The following is an 18,804-nucleotide window of genomic DNA, read 5'->3' on the forward strand; positions in this document are numbered from 1 at the left end:
GTGAGGGAAAAAACGCGGGTTAATGACATCCTAGTCGAAATCAAGAGGCAGAAGTGGGCTTGGGCAGGGCATGTAATGTGAAGACAAGATAACCGCTGGTGCTTAAGGGTAACAGAGTGGATTCCAAAAGAAGGCAAGCGTAGCAGGGAGCGGCAGAAAGTTAGGTGGGCGGATGAGATTAAGAAGTTTTCGGGGATACAGTAGCCGCAGCTGCCGAAGGACTGGGTTAATTGGAGAGACATGGGAGAGGCCTTTGCCCTGCAGTGGGCATAGTCAGGCTGCTGATGATGATGAGCATCAAATCGACATTTTTTTTTTTAAGTTGAGCTGGAAGCTGGCGTTCTTAAGGCGGGGCCATACGTGCTTCAGACGGGACCGATGAGTCTCAAATTCGGGTGAAATGATCACGACGTCATCCAGAAAACAGATGCAGGACTTCCCTTCAGGCCGCGCGTAACGGTGTTCATCCTTAGCTCGAAAGTAATAAGAGCTTTACAGAGGCCGAAATGCATCACGGTAAATCCGTACAGGCTGTCAGTGGTCACAAATGCGTTTTTGTGGCGATGTTCTGGTACCATATAGAAGGGTGGTCGTCGTCACTTTGCAAAGCTAGAGTAGCTATTCAAGTGTATGCATTATTTTTAGTTGCTAATGATTTAAAAGAGGTTCTCATTAAAAGGCACAATAAAGCGAAAAAGATGGAGACTCTGAGACCATTTAATTATAAAAAAAAAAAATTTTAATGTCGGAGCACTGCTGTTGAGCTTACACGCTCGCCTTGCCGGACCAACAGGAGTGAGTTCGGCAAACTCACTACGGGGTAAGTGCGTTCATCAGCGAGTGTCACTAAAGCTCACCGTGTACACTCCGCGAACGACACTCTAGGCGAACGTCGTTTGGTGAAGAGTGACACTAAATGCCCCCCAGTGACAAGGGTATAAAACGTGTTCTCAATTCTTGCTTTTTCCGTTGCTTGTGATGCATGTTATGCTACAAAGACGTTAGTCGTAAGGTGTCCCTACTGGCATCGCAATCCATTTTTAAGGAATCCCACAGTGCTAACGTATGTGACTGTTTGGTAACCCTTACTTGTAATCCTTCGCAGGTTACGTGCTGGAACGCGAGCCGCGGCTGCGATGTTGTGATGGCTGCTTCGCATCTCGCCAATCATATTCGTGACGAGTGCCTGTACAACCGCCCTCCCTGCCCCAGTGAAAGTCATCGGGCAAGTAATGCCCGGAGGGAGCGCCACGCCAACTACGACCAGGTTCTGAAGGATCACAAGCTGCCATCCGATCTCAACTTCGTTTAAATCAGAAAGCAGCGCTGGCCTGACCACTCTGGAATTTTGGCATCGCTTGAAGAGCACCTTCAAGGCCAAGCCAGAAGCTTTTTTTTTGCAGGCATTAACCTACAGCTTCCGAAAGCATTACGGAGCAAGGGGGAGTGAGTTACTGAAGAAAAAGAAAAAAATACAACTTCATTAACTGAGCAGGCTTGAGCGTCAATCATTCAATTTCATTTTGAGATCGATTTGACAATAAAATATTTCGCGCAAGTGCCTGTCTTTGCTTGATATTTTTGAATTTTAAGACTGCGGTCTGCGGTCATGGGAACAAGTGAGGCTGTTTGATATAGGAACATGTCTCTAGTTTTTACGTGAAATATTGTACATAAGAGTTCAAGCACCAAATCTCCTCGGCGGAAGGCAAGCCGTTTCTCGTTGAGCTCGCCTATCAAGGAACTTTTGTTGTCTTTCCTGCCATACAGTCGCCAACTGATCTGGCTGCGCGGCTTTGAATTATTTCTCTATGCTCATCGAGCTTCTTGTTGAAAGGGACCCAAAAGCATTAGCCATAATCTAAAATTGAAGTTACGTAGATCAAAAAGGCAACATTTTTTAACTTTATGGATGAACATATCATGTTCCTTTGAATAAAATTGAATGCACTGTGCCCCTACTTCCAAAGCGCCAACGTACGCGCTATGGAAACAAGCAGACGTTAGTGTACCTTGTCAACGTATTGTATTGTTATTCACCCTGCAAGAGGATTCAGTAGGTCTTTTATTTTTGGTAAAACAGATATGAACACACTTTCTGTATGGTAAATTCATCTTCCAAGTTCAACTCCTGGGCTGATTTCGTGTTTAATCTTTTCGTAAGCACGCGGCACCATAGCATTTGCGGACATCTGCGATACTCTACGAAGATGTCGCCAAATAACAGCGAATACGGTGGGATGCCTTCAAGGTGTTGCTTAAGACAGGAGTCGCGGTATGCTTGCCATGACTGCTGCACTGATGACCTCTATAGGACGACAGAACTTATTGAGGGTGATGGTCTGTGCAACCCTTTGTTTTTCTCCCGAGGGGGGGGGGGGGGGGGGGGGAGGAGGGAGGTTGACATTATAGTACCGCCGCTTACTTGTTGGCAGCTATTGGCGGTTTCACGGAAAACAGCGAACGACAAAAGAGCGTACAATCAAGCCCCACAAGAAGCAACGGCCCAATGATAAAACAAAAGTGAAAAAAAAAAACTGCGCAAGAAATCAACAGCATGACGGAAAGGGAAAAAAAATCCTCACACCGACATGCTAGTTCTTAGGAAAAAAAAGCAGGGTGACAGCAGAGGAGAACAGGAAATAAACGAACAGCACGACGACAAAAGAGCGCAGTGCAGTACAGCGCCGCTTTGCGGAAAGGGAGAACTGTGTCAATCATAGCATGAGAGGGAAAAGACGATCCAAATGGCAACGGTAAAGTGAGTTTGCGATTGTTCGTTTCGCTAACAATTCAATAACGCTTAGCATCTATCGTCTCCCTTCCATTGTGGATAAGCATGAAAATTACCAATCCTTCAGTGGTTGGTCGCCCCTTTTCTTCTGATGTGCGAGAAGTGATGCATTACAATACATCATCATTACAGCTTCCGTACACTTGCTGGTGAAACCAATGCCGTGACCTCTCGAAGGCAGACACACGCGAACACAAAATGTAGGCTATGCGAGTTTGTCTTGTATTTGCTGGTTTGGCGTTTTGTGGTTTAACGTCCCAAGCGACTCAGGCTATAAGGGATCTCGTAGTGAAGGACTCCGGAAATTTCGACCACCTGGGTTAGTTTAACATGCACTGACCTCGCACAGTACACGGACCTCTAGAATTTCGCCTCCATCGAAATTGGACAGCCGCGGCCGGGATCGAACCCGCGTCTTCCGGGTCAGCAGCCGAGCGCCATAACCACTGAGCCACCGTGGCGGCCTGTCTGGTATTATATGTTTTGAGCATCGTGTTTACCTCATGCACAGTATCCGCATTGGTTTTTAATTACTCCGTACTCATGCAAATAATAATTCCTGATAACCATTTTTTTTTTCAATTTTTCCAATTGCCGCTGTTTGTTTTTAATATAGGAGAGTGTGCGCATGCGAAAACATCTCGGCCTCAGGAGAAGAGCCCACAACCTGTTATGTGGAAAGCTGGCGCCCTTGTTTTATGGTTTGTCTCAATTTGTCAAGTGTGCTCATGAGTGAACACCATACGACTATAAGAGAGCATTTATGAGGACACCTTTGCCAGACACCTGCTTTTTTTAAAATACATTCCTTTAGAGGAATGTTTTCAGTTTTGATGTAAAACAAAGAACTTATTGTGCATGTGCAAAGTAAGCGCCAAACATGAACTACAGTTTTACGCGGTGAAAACAATGTATGCAGAGCATCGTTCGTGAACTAGCGCGAAGGCAGAGGCAATTACGCAAATTATAGAACAATAGGAATCAAAGGAAAATAGGGCGCGATTGATAAATGAATGACATATCACTGTTGCCACTACTCTCAGCAAATCAGGTAACAACCAGATATGTTTAAGATATAGTTACGGATTGAAGAGCGCTGGCGGGAGCTATCATCTACAGTTATTCCAATTTTCGCCATTTCTGGCTTTTTACCTTTGACTTTATGATACGTTTATGTTCCGGTTAAATTTTACTTTGGAATTTAGATTTCGTTTTTGACACTTCTCTGCCTCGCGCTTTTAGTTCTTGCCAGTTTTTGCTGTTTTATAATTTTCTACTGGTCTTGGTTTCGACTCACCTGGTCTGCGGCTGTTGGGTTCTTCCTCTTCACGTGCCAGATGTTTGACAGCCTATTGTGGAATGTATTTTTATGCGAAGACTTCTTCGCTTTGTGCGTTCTTTTACTTTTATCTTTACTGAAATTATCTTTATTAAATTATCTTTTTACTGAAACAAATAATGACATTTCCGCGATTTCCTCACAGAAATTGCTTACCTTGTTTGTATAACCTGTTTAGTTTTTTTCTTTCCTCGCTTTATGTTGACGTGTACGCCTTCGCCGCACGCTGCTGCGCTACTGTGTATGCTGGGAGGTCCGGACTCCTCAAGCTCTTTTTTCAGCTTTTTACCTGCCCTCCTCGCAACATTCCTTTTTTTTTGCGGAATAAAATTTCGATTCCAATTTCAATTTCTTATTGGTTTCCTGGTGTTACGGGGCTCCTTGCTTGCATTTAAAAACCTGCTCGTCGCTCTCAACAAATTGCTGGTAGTTCGGCGCCTGTCCTCTTGACGTCTGTATTCTTCCTTTTTTCGCGCTGCTCCCACTAGAAGTTGAACGCTAGAATCTCATGCAGTGAAGCTGTAGTATAGCAGTGCTGTTAGATGAACTGGAGGGTATTAAGTGGGATGTCATATGGCTTAGTGAGGTTGGGAGGACAGATGTTGTGTATACAGCGTTAATGGGGGCGCTGTCGTAGATTAGTGGACAGACAAGAGGCATAGGTGTGGGATTTCTCATCAATCAGGATAGAGCCGGCAGGATAGATGAATTCTATAGTATTAACGAAAGGGTGGTAGCTATCGTAATCAGGCTTAATAAGAGTGGTACAGTCCTACGCGCCTGCATCTGGCAGTTATGACTAGATCGTAGAACGCTACTATGCGGACGTGGAATCGGAATGAACAAATTAAAAACGCGGTAAACTTCAGTGCCAAGGTAGGGAAAGAGAAGACTGGAGACCAGGCAGCACGCGACTATGGCGAAGGCTCTGGGGATATCAGGAGGGAAGTTATTAGTACAATTAGCAGAGAAATAATTTGTGGATCATAAGTACCTTTTTCCGAAAACGAGAAAGCTGGAAATGGACGTGAAAGAGCCCCAATGGTGAGACTAAAAATGAAATAGACCGCGCTCCGTTGCCTCAAAATGGGCTGCCCGAACAGCTGCGCAGCTGCGGAAGAATGTATCCCGTATGTTTCTTAACATCCATCGTTATGAAATCTGCTATCGGTGTGGTCTTCGGCACGTGTGCTGTTTCTCGCCGAAATCAACATCTCAGGGCAAAGTGGTAGCAGTACGCTAAAGCGCCGTGCCTCTCCTTGCAGCGCTCAGTGAGATATAACATGGTTTGGCGCTGTTTTTAGCAAGCAAAAAAATAAAAACTACTGCTTGACTGAATTTGCAGGATAAATTTATGTTAACTTTTGAGGCAATATGTGCGTCAAAAATGCTTCGTAAGAACCGGTAGGTATCGTGTTTTGCTTTTTGTCGGACTCAAATAAAAAAAAAGCAGGGAACTTTAACCGAAGAGACAGAATCCCCCCAAATACGCTGACGAGCCTTTATACAAGCATGCTGATAGCGATTTAGCACCACTGTCGCCATCCTTGGTCGTGTGACCCCAATGCCATAGGCATTCTAGAGTTCGCAGGCGGCGCTGCGATTTTTCCAAAGTGCGCCTAAAATCTGCTGCCGTCAGCCGCGGGGCTACAAAAGAGGCGAGAACAAGTTTTGAACTTTCGGTGATAACACTTCTTGCTTAGGTTCCCTTGGCGAAGCACAAAGCTGACGCACGCCGCACGTGGCTTTGAAAGAGCGCGGAAGCTCATGCATATAAGTGCAGGCGGAGGGTGTGGGAAAAGCACTACGGGAGAAATAAAAAATGACGCCTCCTCTCGCTAGACTGCATGATACGGCGCGACGATAGACTCGGTAAAGTTCATAGCCGGTTACCTATAGCTCCCTTCAGGATTCCTGCTTTCGGGCTGGCTGTTGGCGTAGGCGCTCACCTCAAAATGCCATTCTGGCTTTCTCACAGAATAGCAAGGTTATTCCTTACCTATCACTTTCCTCACTGACATCCCTGCGTCCAAAGGAAAAAATCAGGGGGGCACTTTGTTGACCTAAGGTGCAGTGAGGCGAAAGCGTTACGCGCGGTGTTGCTGCTTGTGTCACTGATGTGGGGTTAAGATGTTAAGCTTCGCCTCTAAGAGTCGTACAGAACGCCATCGCCCGTTCGGCTCTGCGCCTTGCTCGTCGGTAAACTGGTTTTTGAGAAAAGGAAACGTATCTGTCTCGCATATCTCGGTGGTCGCCTGAACCTCGCCGTAAGGGAAGGGAGAAAGATGGGAGTGAACGAACGCACCGTACTCACTAGACGCGCATTTGTTCATTCGAAACCATCGAGCTGGCATGTCGGAGTAGTTAGCGTCCTCGTCTCGCACTCCGGAAACACTGGTTCGATTCTCCAACTCGACCAATTTAGAACTCGGTTTTATTAATTTATCTGGTCTGAATAGAAAGGGTAATTAGGCTATTTAGTTAATTCAGCATTTAACAAAACTCGGTCCCAGTTAACTGGAGCATCACTATACGATCCCTTTAATTGGTTGCATGGTTACCAGCCAAAGTACAATTGGCCCCGTTTGAAATTCGCGCACTGTGACGTCAAGACTATTTCGACCTATTGAAAAGCGTGACATTTCTGTCGTCAACACCTGCTTACAACGATGAGGCGATAAAGGCTTCCGCCTTAAAACTATGAGCGTTGCTGAAAGCTTGGCTGCGCGTAAAGACGCGAGCAAGCTTCGTCCGCAGCTCTAGAGTTGTGTGCCGCGGGCGAAATAAAGTATAATAATCGCATAGTTGCCTTCCTGCGTGTCCGGGGCTTCCGTATTTCTGTTTCGTGCACCTCGGCTGGGGACCTTGAGTACCAGCACTGTCCATGACATTCATTACCTGCGAAAAAATTGCTGCACCTTCTTTGAGCGGATCGCTGCTCCTACGCTCCATAGTCGGATACAAGTAAAGAAAAAAGCGGCTTTTACTCTCATCTCTCATTTGCCAGACTTGGATTATAATTTTATAGTTACTTGTTCTACTCTTTGATCGTTTTGATGTTTTGTATAACCTTTTCTTGCACGCATTACCCTTACTGTTTATTACTTATGCTGTTTCTTCTTCAATGTTGGTATCTAAACTGCGGATGTGTATTGTAACCATATCGCTTAGCTGACGATACCGGGCTAAATCTCAAAACAAACCATTGGCTTAGACGGGCCTGTTTTGCTGTATTCATTTCTTTTGTGCTATATAAAGATATAATAATCATTATACAAACTCTCTTCGTTTTTATTTGATCTCCTTCGCTTTCAACTTTGAGCTGGCCTTTTTTCACATATAACTTCAACTTTAAAGCATTTTCTTTTTCACTTGCGCATTTGTACGTGTACAATTTTGGCTTTGTTTTTTCCTCCGTAATATTTCCCAAACTGTACTTGTTTTCAATAATATTTTCACTTTAAATCCATGAATCACGTCCGATTATTTGTAAGGCGTTCACTTATCATATTTATTTATTGTAAATCATTGTATTCTAGCTAGTATTTTAAGGATTTCATTATCGTTCGGGTCTCGACTTGTTTATTTTTTATTGTATTTTTCTGTGACAGGTCCTTCTTGTTTTCATTCCCTTTATTCATTGTTTTGCCTTTCCCTCCCTCTCTCTCTCTTAACTTTATTCATTGTTTCTGCTTGTTATAGTAAAAGCTCGTTAATTCGACACTGACGGGACCGCGAAAAATTTTCGAATTATCCAAATGTCGAAATATCGAATGAACAACACAAAACTTTGTTTGCCGCAACAGGACGTACCTTTATTTGTTATCGTCGTCTGCTTTTTCGAGAGAGTTTGAGCTAGTACGATAGCTGTAACAGCTGCCAGGTACTCCGCGGTACACCCATCGTCAGGGATTTGTTCACAGCAGTTCTCCCGCACGTTGAAGGCTTCTGCGGCTTCTTTCACCGTGTGCTTCGGCATTTGGGACAACTGCTCACAATCGACACCATCCGACGAATCGTCGTTGACAGCGCCTGTCGCTTCAATTATTTCATCCTCGGTCAGCTGTCAGGACATAAAGCAGCGCAGTAAACACGCTGACAAAGCGCGCAACTACCAAAAAAGACGCAGTCTTACGGTTAAATATCTGCGATCGTAGCAGCAAGAACGCACGGAAACAACGACACACGCCGAAACGAGACTTGCTGTCGATAGGGTTAAGCGGACGACACCAACACGACCACAGCGACACAACAAAGCACAGAGAAAGACGCCAGCTGCTTCGGCCGCCGCTAACCTCGAATCCTTCGCCCTCTCTCAGGCTGCTGATGACGATGACCATACGGATGGCCTATCAGCCGTACAGTAGCGCCGCTCGTAGCGTGCTTTTTTTTTTGCTCTCGGCGCACCAGCTTGGCAGGCTGCGGAGTCAAGTCGAATTAACCAAAGCACGGCAAAATTTGTTCGAATGTATAATTGTAGGGACCTCGCGTGCGCGTCGAATTATCGGGTTTTATTATACTTTATGTTCGCTGTCACGCCTTTCACACATTCGACCCTCTTGAGCTCGTTGATTTCTAAAATGTACGCAGTTTTCCTTTAGGGCGCAGCAACTTGAGTGTTTTCCCAATACGTTCATGCCAGCCTTAGCTACTCAATGCGAGCGATGGAGAAATTTCAAAAGAAATATTTTTCACCGCATCGAATCATTGGACTTTTACGTTCAATATCGCCCTGAAATTACCGTACCGTATTGCAATATTCCAAATTAATGTCGAAGAATCCTGGAACTAACGCAGAAAATGTAACAACACCCAACGAAGGAGTTCTCCAACTTTACATGTTCTTAGTGTACAGTTTTTCACCTTCTAACGACAACAAAAAAAAATAAAGCCTGGAAATGAAGCAATAAATCGGAATAAATTTTTTTTTTAATTCTGGGCGGCGGTGCTTTGAAGTCTTGTCGCTAGATGCCGCCACAGTGTCCACGTCTACTTAAGTTCTGCTATGCCCTGCAGACAAAGCGTCGTCCACAAGCATACATGCTCTGCAGACATGTAATTCAAAAGCAGATTTTGAAGAGAAAAAAAAATGCGCTTTTATTTTGACATAATTAGGACGAGAAGAAACTGGATAATGCTTCAGGCGGAGAACACTGCTGAAAGTGGTCACGATGTTTCACTACGTTTCCCGGGACCACGGCGTTTCCAGGTAGCTCTTATCCAGGTGAAATCGCTTGAGAAGATCCTCTAGGTCCGCCATTTGTAAGCTTTTAAACGCTGCAGGCTGGTCCGAGGGATGGCGCTCAACAGTCATGAAGCGGCAGTCCTTCCCGGCGGCGTGCCGCCTTGTGTCCGACTGCAAAAAAAAAAAATCCCAATAGCGTTATAAAACCTCCTGCATATTAGCCAAAATTTGCAACAACATGCGAGACTGAAAAACATAAAAAAATGAATTTCCGTGATTTAGGCAAGTCAGAGGATGTGAGAAGAAACCATGCAGCATTTACACAGACTAACGGCTTTAATTAGAATTTAATGAAACATGAGTGCACACTGAAAAGCATCATGTGTCAAGGGTACAGCTTTAGTGCAGAAAAATTTCATAGATAAGTAACATCACTGTCAAAGGTACTTACCCCAGCAGCCTCAGCAAAAGATGAACGCTGACCTGGCCAGAAAGGCTCCGCATTAGGATTTAGCGAGGAGTTCTGAAAGCAAATGAGTGAATAAAAAAATCCTTGGCAAATCCGCTATAATCAGTATAGAACATCGTGTCTCATTTAGTTAAAAAGGAGGCCTAAAGCCAAGCAAAAGTGATGCAAACATTCAAAGCGCCATATTACAATACAAATAATAATAAATAAATAAATTCTGGACAAGAGCATTTTTGAGCAGTAGACCTTTCACGAACGAAATTTTTTTGTGTAATGTAATATTTCCCCGCAACAATCAATATAGCAGTTGATCAACGGACGAGTGTGTTGTTGAAATATTTTTCCATTAAGGCCACTGTTATCGGCTAAAGTGTTCTTTACTGGTTGCCGATGGTAGTCTTAACTGTTCGATGCGGTCGATGCAGACCTTTAAAAGAAAGATTTTGGTACATATCGGAAGAATTTATTATTATCTTGAATGTTCCAATAACAGTATCTTAATGTTTTCCAATATTTAGATCTTTCACCGAGAATGGTGGACGCGTGTGCATACCTGAAATGTTGACAATCGTTAAGAACTTCTACTCTACACTCTTAAAGAAAAAGTTAGTAAAAATGTAGTAAGTGCAGTAGTTACTAACTCTGACTTCGGTTTACTACCTTTTATCAGCTATTTACTACCCTCTTCAAGGTATAGCTGGCAAAAGTAGCCCTTACTACCGTTTTACTAACTATAATCGCTAGTTACTACCTAGTTAGTAACCATTCCTTTAACCCTAAAATAAAGTCAAAGAATATAAACTGACACAGATTGTCGTGCTGAGAAATTGGTTTTGTAATGAAACATTTCTCCAGGGGGATATGGTGAGGTAGACTAAGCTGTTTCTAGAATCTCAAATTCATAATTAACGCTGGTATCTTAGCTCAACCGGTAAGAGCCACTAGCCCCTAAATGAGGCTCTGAATTACGGGCATATAAGACTGGGAAAGATTTCCCTACATGTGCACGCGCAATGCGCACGGTAAGGTTGTTGATGCCATCTCCTCGCATAATTTCTAGATGTCATGCGCGATAAGCTTAAACCTAAGTTTGTGATTTACGGACACCACGCTCCGATAGCTCTGTCTGGATACCGGAATTAGTCAAGTTCTCTGGGAAGTTTTTTTTTTCGAGTACGCATAAATTTGACAAACCACGCCAGCACACCGCACGATGAATCTAGCAACATATGCGAGTTTCTATTCATTTTCTTAGTAAATACTGCTAGCTTCCCGTTACCAACTGCAGGCAGAAGTCGTTTCTACCTGCACTTACAACCTGCAGTTACTAAAAGGGTAGTACCATATATGACAACCAGTTACTACCACACAATTTAGTACGTACTACTTCCATTTTACTGAGAGTGCCGCGCCCTCAATTTCGAGTGGATATAGCGACATGTTGCTTGCATTGCTGCTTCATTTGACTAAAATAGTTTATATCTACTGCTGCGCCTGAAAAAGCAAGAAAAAACGCCGTGGTTGACCAAGGAATGTAGTAGTAACAGCGCATACCTTTAGATAGACGACCATGATGAAACGCCCGCAGGTGTCCCTCGTTTATCCAGAGCAGCAAGAAGCAGCTTTGTACGGCAGGCGGTGTACTGGGTGTGTTCTCCTTAGGCGCGACTTCTTATACCTTTGCCCGGCACGACGGTTGGCAACCTCTAAAGATTCCTGAACGCACACGTGATCCCTTTTCCTGGAACAGTTTACTGATCCTGAAATTCCCTCTTGCCACAAGTACTTTTCTAAGGGTGTCCTTTGTATCCCAATACAAGAACCTTACCACCACTACAAGAAGGGAGAGGAAAGAGTCAGGGTGCATGCCAATGTTTTGTCTAGATGACGTGGCTTGTCTTGCGCGGACCTTCATTCTGGGGAGGAAGTCTCGGAAACCTTGAAAACCTTGTTCAGACAGGATGGGTGCTAGAGGGTAAAGAGGCTGACCTGCGAGAAAGGAATTTGGGGTGTGGCTGGCAGAGAGATAGTGAACGTGGGTTTGAGAGGCTATGTGTCAGGTAAGACAGGCGGGATGCCATGACTCACTTAGCTGGTCCGGAAAAGCTAGGATAAAAGTTCAAGCAGCAAGGCCAAACAAGATACTGAGAAGCGAAATAAGCGAAAGATGGAAAACAGATAATGGAGAGTGGAGATGGAGGGGAGAAAGATCAATGGCAGGGTGGGGGGGGGGGGGGGATAGAGTGGAGAAGCCAAGGGTTTCTGAGAAATGCCACTAGGAATTGCAGAGCATAGCAGCATGAAGTGGAATAATAAAAAGTATGCGGGGGGGGGGGGGGGGTAGCGGGAGAGAAGAATCGTCGGGTCGGGAGGGTATTGTGATAGAAAAAGATAAAGAGGCGATATGAAGTGCCGTGAAGTCCTGTGCTGGGTGTTTTTTTCTTGATGTGTCACTTGTGTTGTGATCACGTGCAAGACATTGGGTGTTGAACATGGTCACGCGTTGGCAAGCACCTCGGGCTTCTCCTCGTAAAACTGCGTAAATGCAAGAAACACGTGGTTCCCTCACTGATCGATTCATGGAATCGCTGTTGTTGTCCTATTTACGCTTTCCCTGGAGACGCGCTATTTCGCCGTCAAGAGGCAATACTACCGTCGAAATACGAGGGAAGCAGAGTGCGAGCGGGGCCAGTATTGCGAAGTGTCGGATTCTTAAAACTGCTCGATGCAGACGAAGGAGAAAATGGCTAGACAGAAACGAATGTGCAGTGAATCTTTCTTCCATTCTGGGGGCTCAGGCTGGTCGTGGCAGTTGTACGCAGCAAGTCGAGAACCGCTGGCTCTCAACGGCATTCGCGCTATTTTCTGCTTGGTGATGAACGGTGAAGCGGTTTCTTTCTCACTTAAGCAGTCAACTGCGCTACTTTGTGCAGGCTGCGGGCGCTCTCAATTTGCAATGCGTCGGTTTCTTTGTTTGCACGTAGTCACGCAGACGCGGCGTCTATATATGCAAGTCGTCAACGTATTAAGCACCATGCTATCACGTGGTCGGCCATGTTTTCTGCGCAGTGGAAATGTGAATATGCTGAAAGATGCTCGAGAAGTGCCACATGCATTTTTCAATACCTCACGTTCGGTTCATTATACAGGGATAAGGGAGAGAGCTGACATTTATTAGCACCTGTCACAAGGTTGACAGGGATCCGAGGCGCAGCTCGGTCACAGCAATGTCCTCAGCCGTTGACTGGAATCTCCTGGATCTCAGGAGCGGCCAGGGCTTGAGTGATGACTTCACGTTGTCCGTTTTCTTCCTGTTTTGGAAGCAGTGCCCCCAGGAAACGTTTCTTCTGTGAGGTCCTCCAAAGCCAGTACACCTTACACAAAGCGTTTCCCAGCGGGGTTACCATGCATGCAGCACATGAGGCGCCGACGCGCACGGCCAGTTGTCAGCGCCCTTAATTCGAGTGTTCGGTCTCTGCACAGTGAACCTGTAGCACAGAGATGCATTATGCAGCCAAGCTGGCATTAACGGTACACGCGTTTGATATATGTGTGCGCTCCCTGTCCACAGCCATACCCGGCAGGATGCAGGCAACAGTTGACCGGAACGTATACCCTGACTAGTTTCTTCTTACAACTGACATGGAGGCTATGCACGAACATGGAAATTGCAACGACCACTGCAGAGTCAATCAGAAGCTTGACTGTTACCGGACTTACTGCATAATTTATGAACATGGTTCATGGGAGTTTAACGTCTCTATGCGACTCAGACTGTGAGGGACGACGGAGTGAAGGGCTGCAGAAATTTCGACCTCCTGGGGTTCTTTAACATGCAGTGACATCGAACAGTGCACGGGCCTCTGGAATTTCGCCTCCATCGAAAATCAACCGCCGCGACCGGAATCGAACCCGCGTCTTTCGCGTCAGCAGCTGAGCGTGTTGACCATTGAGCCACCGCGGCGGCTTAATTTGTGAACAAGGGTACGAGAAGCGGCTGCAGAGCGCTCCGTTTCATGAAGAGGGCCCAAGGAATTTCTTACTCACATGTGGTGCTGAATGAAATATGTTAGAGTGCGACTGCTGCTCTCATGCTTTTTAGAGTTCTTTGAAGCTTCGTATACATTTCACGATAGCACACAACGTACCCAAGGCCATTCGTTCGCGTCGTAGCCGTTGTGTACGGCGCCTTTTCTACAGTACGCGGACGTTGCATATTAGCCCGATACACGTGCTGGGTTGGTTTATATGAAATGTCTCAGCCTGGCCAGCTGCCCGTTAATATAAAGATCTAATAAAAGCGCTGCCTTCCATCTTGCTTACGAGCCACCCATCTTGCGATTGTTTATTCCTCCCTCGCAAAACTTGGCAAAAGCCGTGCTTATTTGGGCGATCATATTTTCTTTGGGATTATTAAAAGGAGTAACCATCTTCAATCTGCCCAATCACCAGGCAGGCTTTCGTAAGTCTCAAGAATAGATCATATTCACGCTACCAATAAGGTGAGGAAGAAATCCGGAGAAAAAACGCAACCCACAAAAACTGCATTCACCCAAAAGCAACAGAATGTTTCACTCTGTCGAAACCTCAGCAGTCATGCAGACATTACGGACTAAAGGTGTATGATAACTTTGCGTAAAAATACTAGAAAATATCAAAACGTCTTCACAGCCAGAATAATCCTCCTTTAACGCCGCAATAAAATGTCAATAAGGAAGGATATCAGACAAGAAGAAACGATCTCTCCAATCCTATTCACCGCTTGTTTGAAGGAGGTATTCAGAGTACTAGACTGAGAACAGTTCGGGATAAGAATTTATAGAGATTACCTCAGCGATATGTGATTCGCTGATGACAGTGCCTTGCTAAGTCACTCATGGAATCAATTGCAAAGTATGATCAATGCCTTAGACAGGCAAAGTAATGTTCATCACTCTCGGAAGGAAACAGAAGATTACCATTGGATAAAGCCAGTAGGATAAAATCATTATTCGATAACTCGTGCAAATATCTCCAACACTCCAAGAACGAAAACGAGGAATTTCGCACAACTATCTTTAATTTCACACCATGTGGTTTTCACCTTTCTAGGAGTTATACATTCTAATTAGTTTCGTTTGTACATGGTCGTGTGTTTTTGGCGGGAAATCTTGTAATAGTGGCAACCACATGTTTTCCTGTATGTATATTTCTCGCAGTGTTTTTTGCCTTTTCGCAATATTTCAATGGCGATGTACGCCATCAGTCGCAGCAATGACCACGAAGAGTTCGGAAGTCTTGGCTTTTTTCGTCACTTATGAAACATGCTGTGTTGCGAAGACGTCATTCATTTAAGCTCTTCTTGTGTCGTGATATTGTGTTTGGAAACTATGCTTGTTGGCTTACCTTCCCACTGATCCGTTTGCAGGTTATTTGCTCGAACGCGAGCCGGGGCTGCAAGGTTGTGATGGCAGCACAGGACCTCTCGGACCACATTCGCGACGAATGCCGTTACAAGCGTGACCTCGGCCCCGAACAAGACCAGGAGCGAGCGCCATGCCCACTACGAGAAGCTACGCCCTGGTTCTGAAGGATGACAAGATTCCATCCGCTTTCATCTCGGTTTCTCCGAGCACGCTTTAATCTCAAATAATCGATTCCATGTTCAAATCAATTACAAAAAATGTAAAGCGTTCGCGTTAGTGCCCTGTCTGGCACGATATTCGCCATTTTTAACACCGTTGGCTGCACGCCTGGAAACACGTGAGACTGTCTGAGGCAGGTGTCTGTGAAATGTTACGTATCACAGCTTACGCCCATGTTTTCCTCGGCGGAATGCAAGCAGTTCCTAATTGAGCTCTCCTTTGAAGACACTTAAGTTGGCATTATAGCTATACAGTCACAAAATGAATCTGGCTGCACAGCATGGAGTTTTTTTCATGAGCTTATGGAGCATCCCGTGCGCATATAGCCATGGCTGAAAACAGGTCTAACGAAGCTTCAATAGGCAGCATTTTTGAAACCTGATTGGCGTATGTGTAAAATTTCTTTGAATAAAATACTTATAGGATCCTTCTTCACGTAGTGCATCATTATTACAGAGTTCCAGCATATCGAGTCCGTGCTTACTTTACCGTTGCCGTGTTTCCGGACTCTCGGGTTAACGCTGCAAAACGGCTGAAGGCGTAAAACATAGCTTCTCTCTCGTAACTTGTTACCGTAAGCTTAAAACGAGTGATCATGATGGCTGATGCCTCATTATTTATTGCAAACATAAATACGCTCTCATTGCCTACATTTCTTCTCAGTCAGACGCTATATGCACTTTAATATTCTTTCTCTGCACATAAAAATACGTACGACTACCATTCAGCTTTCAGCCGGCAGAGCGACTTTTCAATTGCGCTCGTGAATGAAGCCACCTTGCCCACCGTGGCCAGACCGAATTTTAGTTTGCAGAGCACAGTAAGCTTCTGTGCGTTGTGTGTGGTGCGAACGCTGTAAACAGCCCAACTATAGATATTTTTAGTTTCATTTGGCCGTGCCGCAGCGTCGCTGTTTAGATGTGCACAGTGGTGCCATCTAGTGACATTAATTGAAAGCGCATCAACTAGGGGCTGAAGAAATTTTTTTTTTCCTGTGATTTTGGATGATTATGATGAGTGCATTACCAGCTTTTGTTTTTTTAAGGAAGAAATATATGAAAATCTTAAAGGTGGCACGAAGCTGAAGTGTTTTATGCTATTTCGGCTATGTACACGGCATATAATTAGGAATAACTGCTCAATAATTGCCACGTTATCTGCAACAGGGAGGTAAAATTGGCTTCGGGGGTGGGGGGGGGGGGCGGGGGGCACCACTCCGCCCTCTGAGATTCGTGCCAGGGCAACTCGGTCGGCATCGAATGTTACGAGTGGCACAAGAAACACAGTGAATCCGCGGGAGAAAGGAGGTCTGTTCCTTTCGAGAGAATGGCTCAGTAGAACGAGATGCTGAAAAAAAAATGGTTGGTGGTTTAGCATTCCTGTACTTACGAAACATTATGCAAAAGCACGCTTTTTTTATGGCGGACACCATCGTAGCCCTCAATGCGCGATTAAGGTGTCCACTTACCATGGAAGTCAGTTATGCGTTTTAGCTGAAGACTAATGGAGTATGCGACGTTGCCAACGTATGCGAATATATATATATATATATATATATATATATATATATATATATATATATATATATATATATATATATATATATATATATATATTGTAGCGTGCAACGCCAAAAAGAACAACCGCGCAGAGACGAAAAACCTGCGGCGGTCTCCTAGTGGTTCGAGCGCGCGCGAGAGAGCCAACTAACTTCTTCCTCTTCTAGCGCATGCGCTACTTCTGTCTCTTCTTCGAATGCATGTATCACTGCCCCCCTCTTCTGCAGCATCGACACGATGCGGCTGGGAGTGAAAAGTCAGCGAAAGGGTAGAACACAGCTGCAGTGGACCGCAGTTCAGTCAGGTAGCCGGTCGTGGTAAGGCTTCATGCGAACAACGTGTACGACTTCAGTTCGGTGCGACCGGCGCGATGAACAAGCTGTCGGGGCGGGAGCAACTGCATAAGTCACATCACTGATGCGGCGCACTACTTCGTAAGGGCCGAAGTATCGGCGCAGCAGCTTTTCAGAGAGCCCGCGGCGACGAACAGGTATCCAAATCCACACAAGGTCGCCGGGAGCATAACTGGCGAAACGGCGTCCACAGTTGTAGTTAGTGGCGTCAGCCTCCTGTTGACGGTGGATGCGCAGGCCGGCCAGTTGACGCGCTTCCTCAGCACGCTGAACGAAGGTATCTACGTCGATGTCAGCGTCAGAGTCGCAGTAAGGGTCGACGGGCAACATAGCATCCAACGGAGTGGTCACCTGGCGACCGAAGACAAGCTGAAAGGGGGTCAGTCGGGTTGTTTCCTGCAGGGCGGTGTTGTACGCAAACGTTACGTACGGCAGAATGGCGTCCCAAGTTCGATGCTCGACGTGAACGTACATTGATAGCATGTCGGCTAGTGTGCGGTTGAGTCGCTCTACCAACCCGTTTGTCTGCGGGTGATACGCCGTAGCACGTCGGTGGCTCGTGTGCGTCAGAGTCATCACGGACTGGGTTAAGCGGGCCGTGAAAGCAGTTCCCCGGTCAGTAACAACAACGGCGGGTGCTCCATGACGCAAGACAATGTTGTGGACGAAGAACTGCGCCACTCCAGCAGCAGTGCCTTTGGCAAGAGACGTGGTCTCAGCGTACCGTGTGAGGTAGTCAGTCGCAACGACTATCCAACGCTTTCCAGACGAAGACTTCGGAAATGGGCCAAGGAGGTCCATGCCAACTTGATGGAAAGGGGTCTTCGGTGGATCGACGGGATGAAGAAATCCGGCCGGTTTCAATGGAGGAGTCTTCCGACGTTGGCATTCACGGCATGTTTTGACGTAGGCCCGCACCGATGGGAGTAACCTGGGCCAATAATACTTTTGTCTAATCCGCGCGAGTGTACGGCTGACTCCAAGGTGGCCGGCGGATGGTGCATCATGACAGGCACTCAAGATCTCAGACCGCAGCTGTGATGGTACGACAAGTAGGAACACTTCTTCGCTGTTGGCAAAGTTGCGCTTGTAGAGAACACCAGACCGTAAAGTGAAGGTGTGAAGCCCTCGAAGAAAAACACGCGGAATGGGAGCTTCACTGCCTTCGAGGTAATCGATGAGCGGCGCCAACTCCGTGTCCGCCCTCTGAAGCTGCGCCATTTGGGTGGTACTAACAGAGCCCAGGAAAGGGAAATCATCGGTGGTTTCTTCGGTATTGATTGGGATAGGCGCGCGCGACAGACAATCCGCATCCTGATGCTTGCGGCCAGACTTGTAAACTACTGTTAAGTCGTATTCTTGCAATCGTAAGCTCCATCTAGCCAAGCGTCCTGAGGGGTCTTTGAGGCTCGCCAGCCAGCATAAGGAGTGGTGGTCGCTTACCACACGGAAGGGTCGTCCGTAGAGGTACGGTCGGAACT

This window comes from Amblyomma mixtum, chromosome 9 (genome assembly GCF_055824585.1).
Source record: "Amblyomma mixtum isolate Tamu chromosome 9, ASM5582458v1, whole genome shotgun sequence".
NCBI lineage: Eukaryota > Metazoa > Arthropoda > Arachnida > Ixodida > Ixodidae > Amblyomma > Amblyomma mixtum.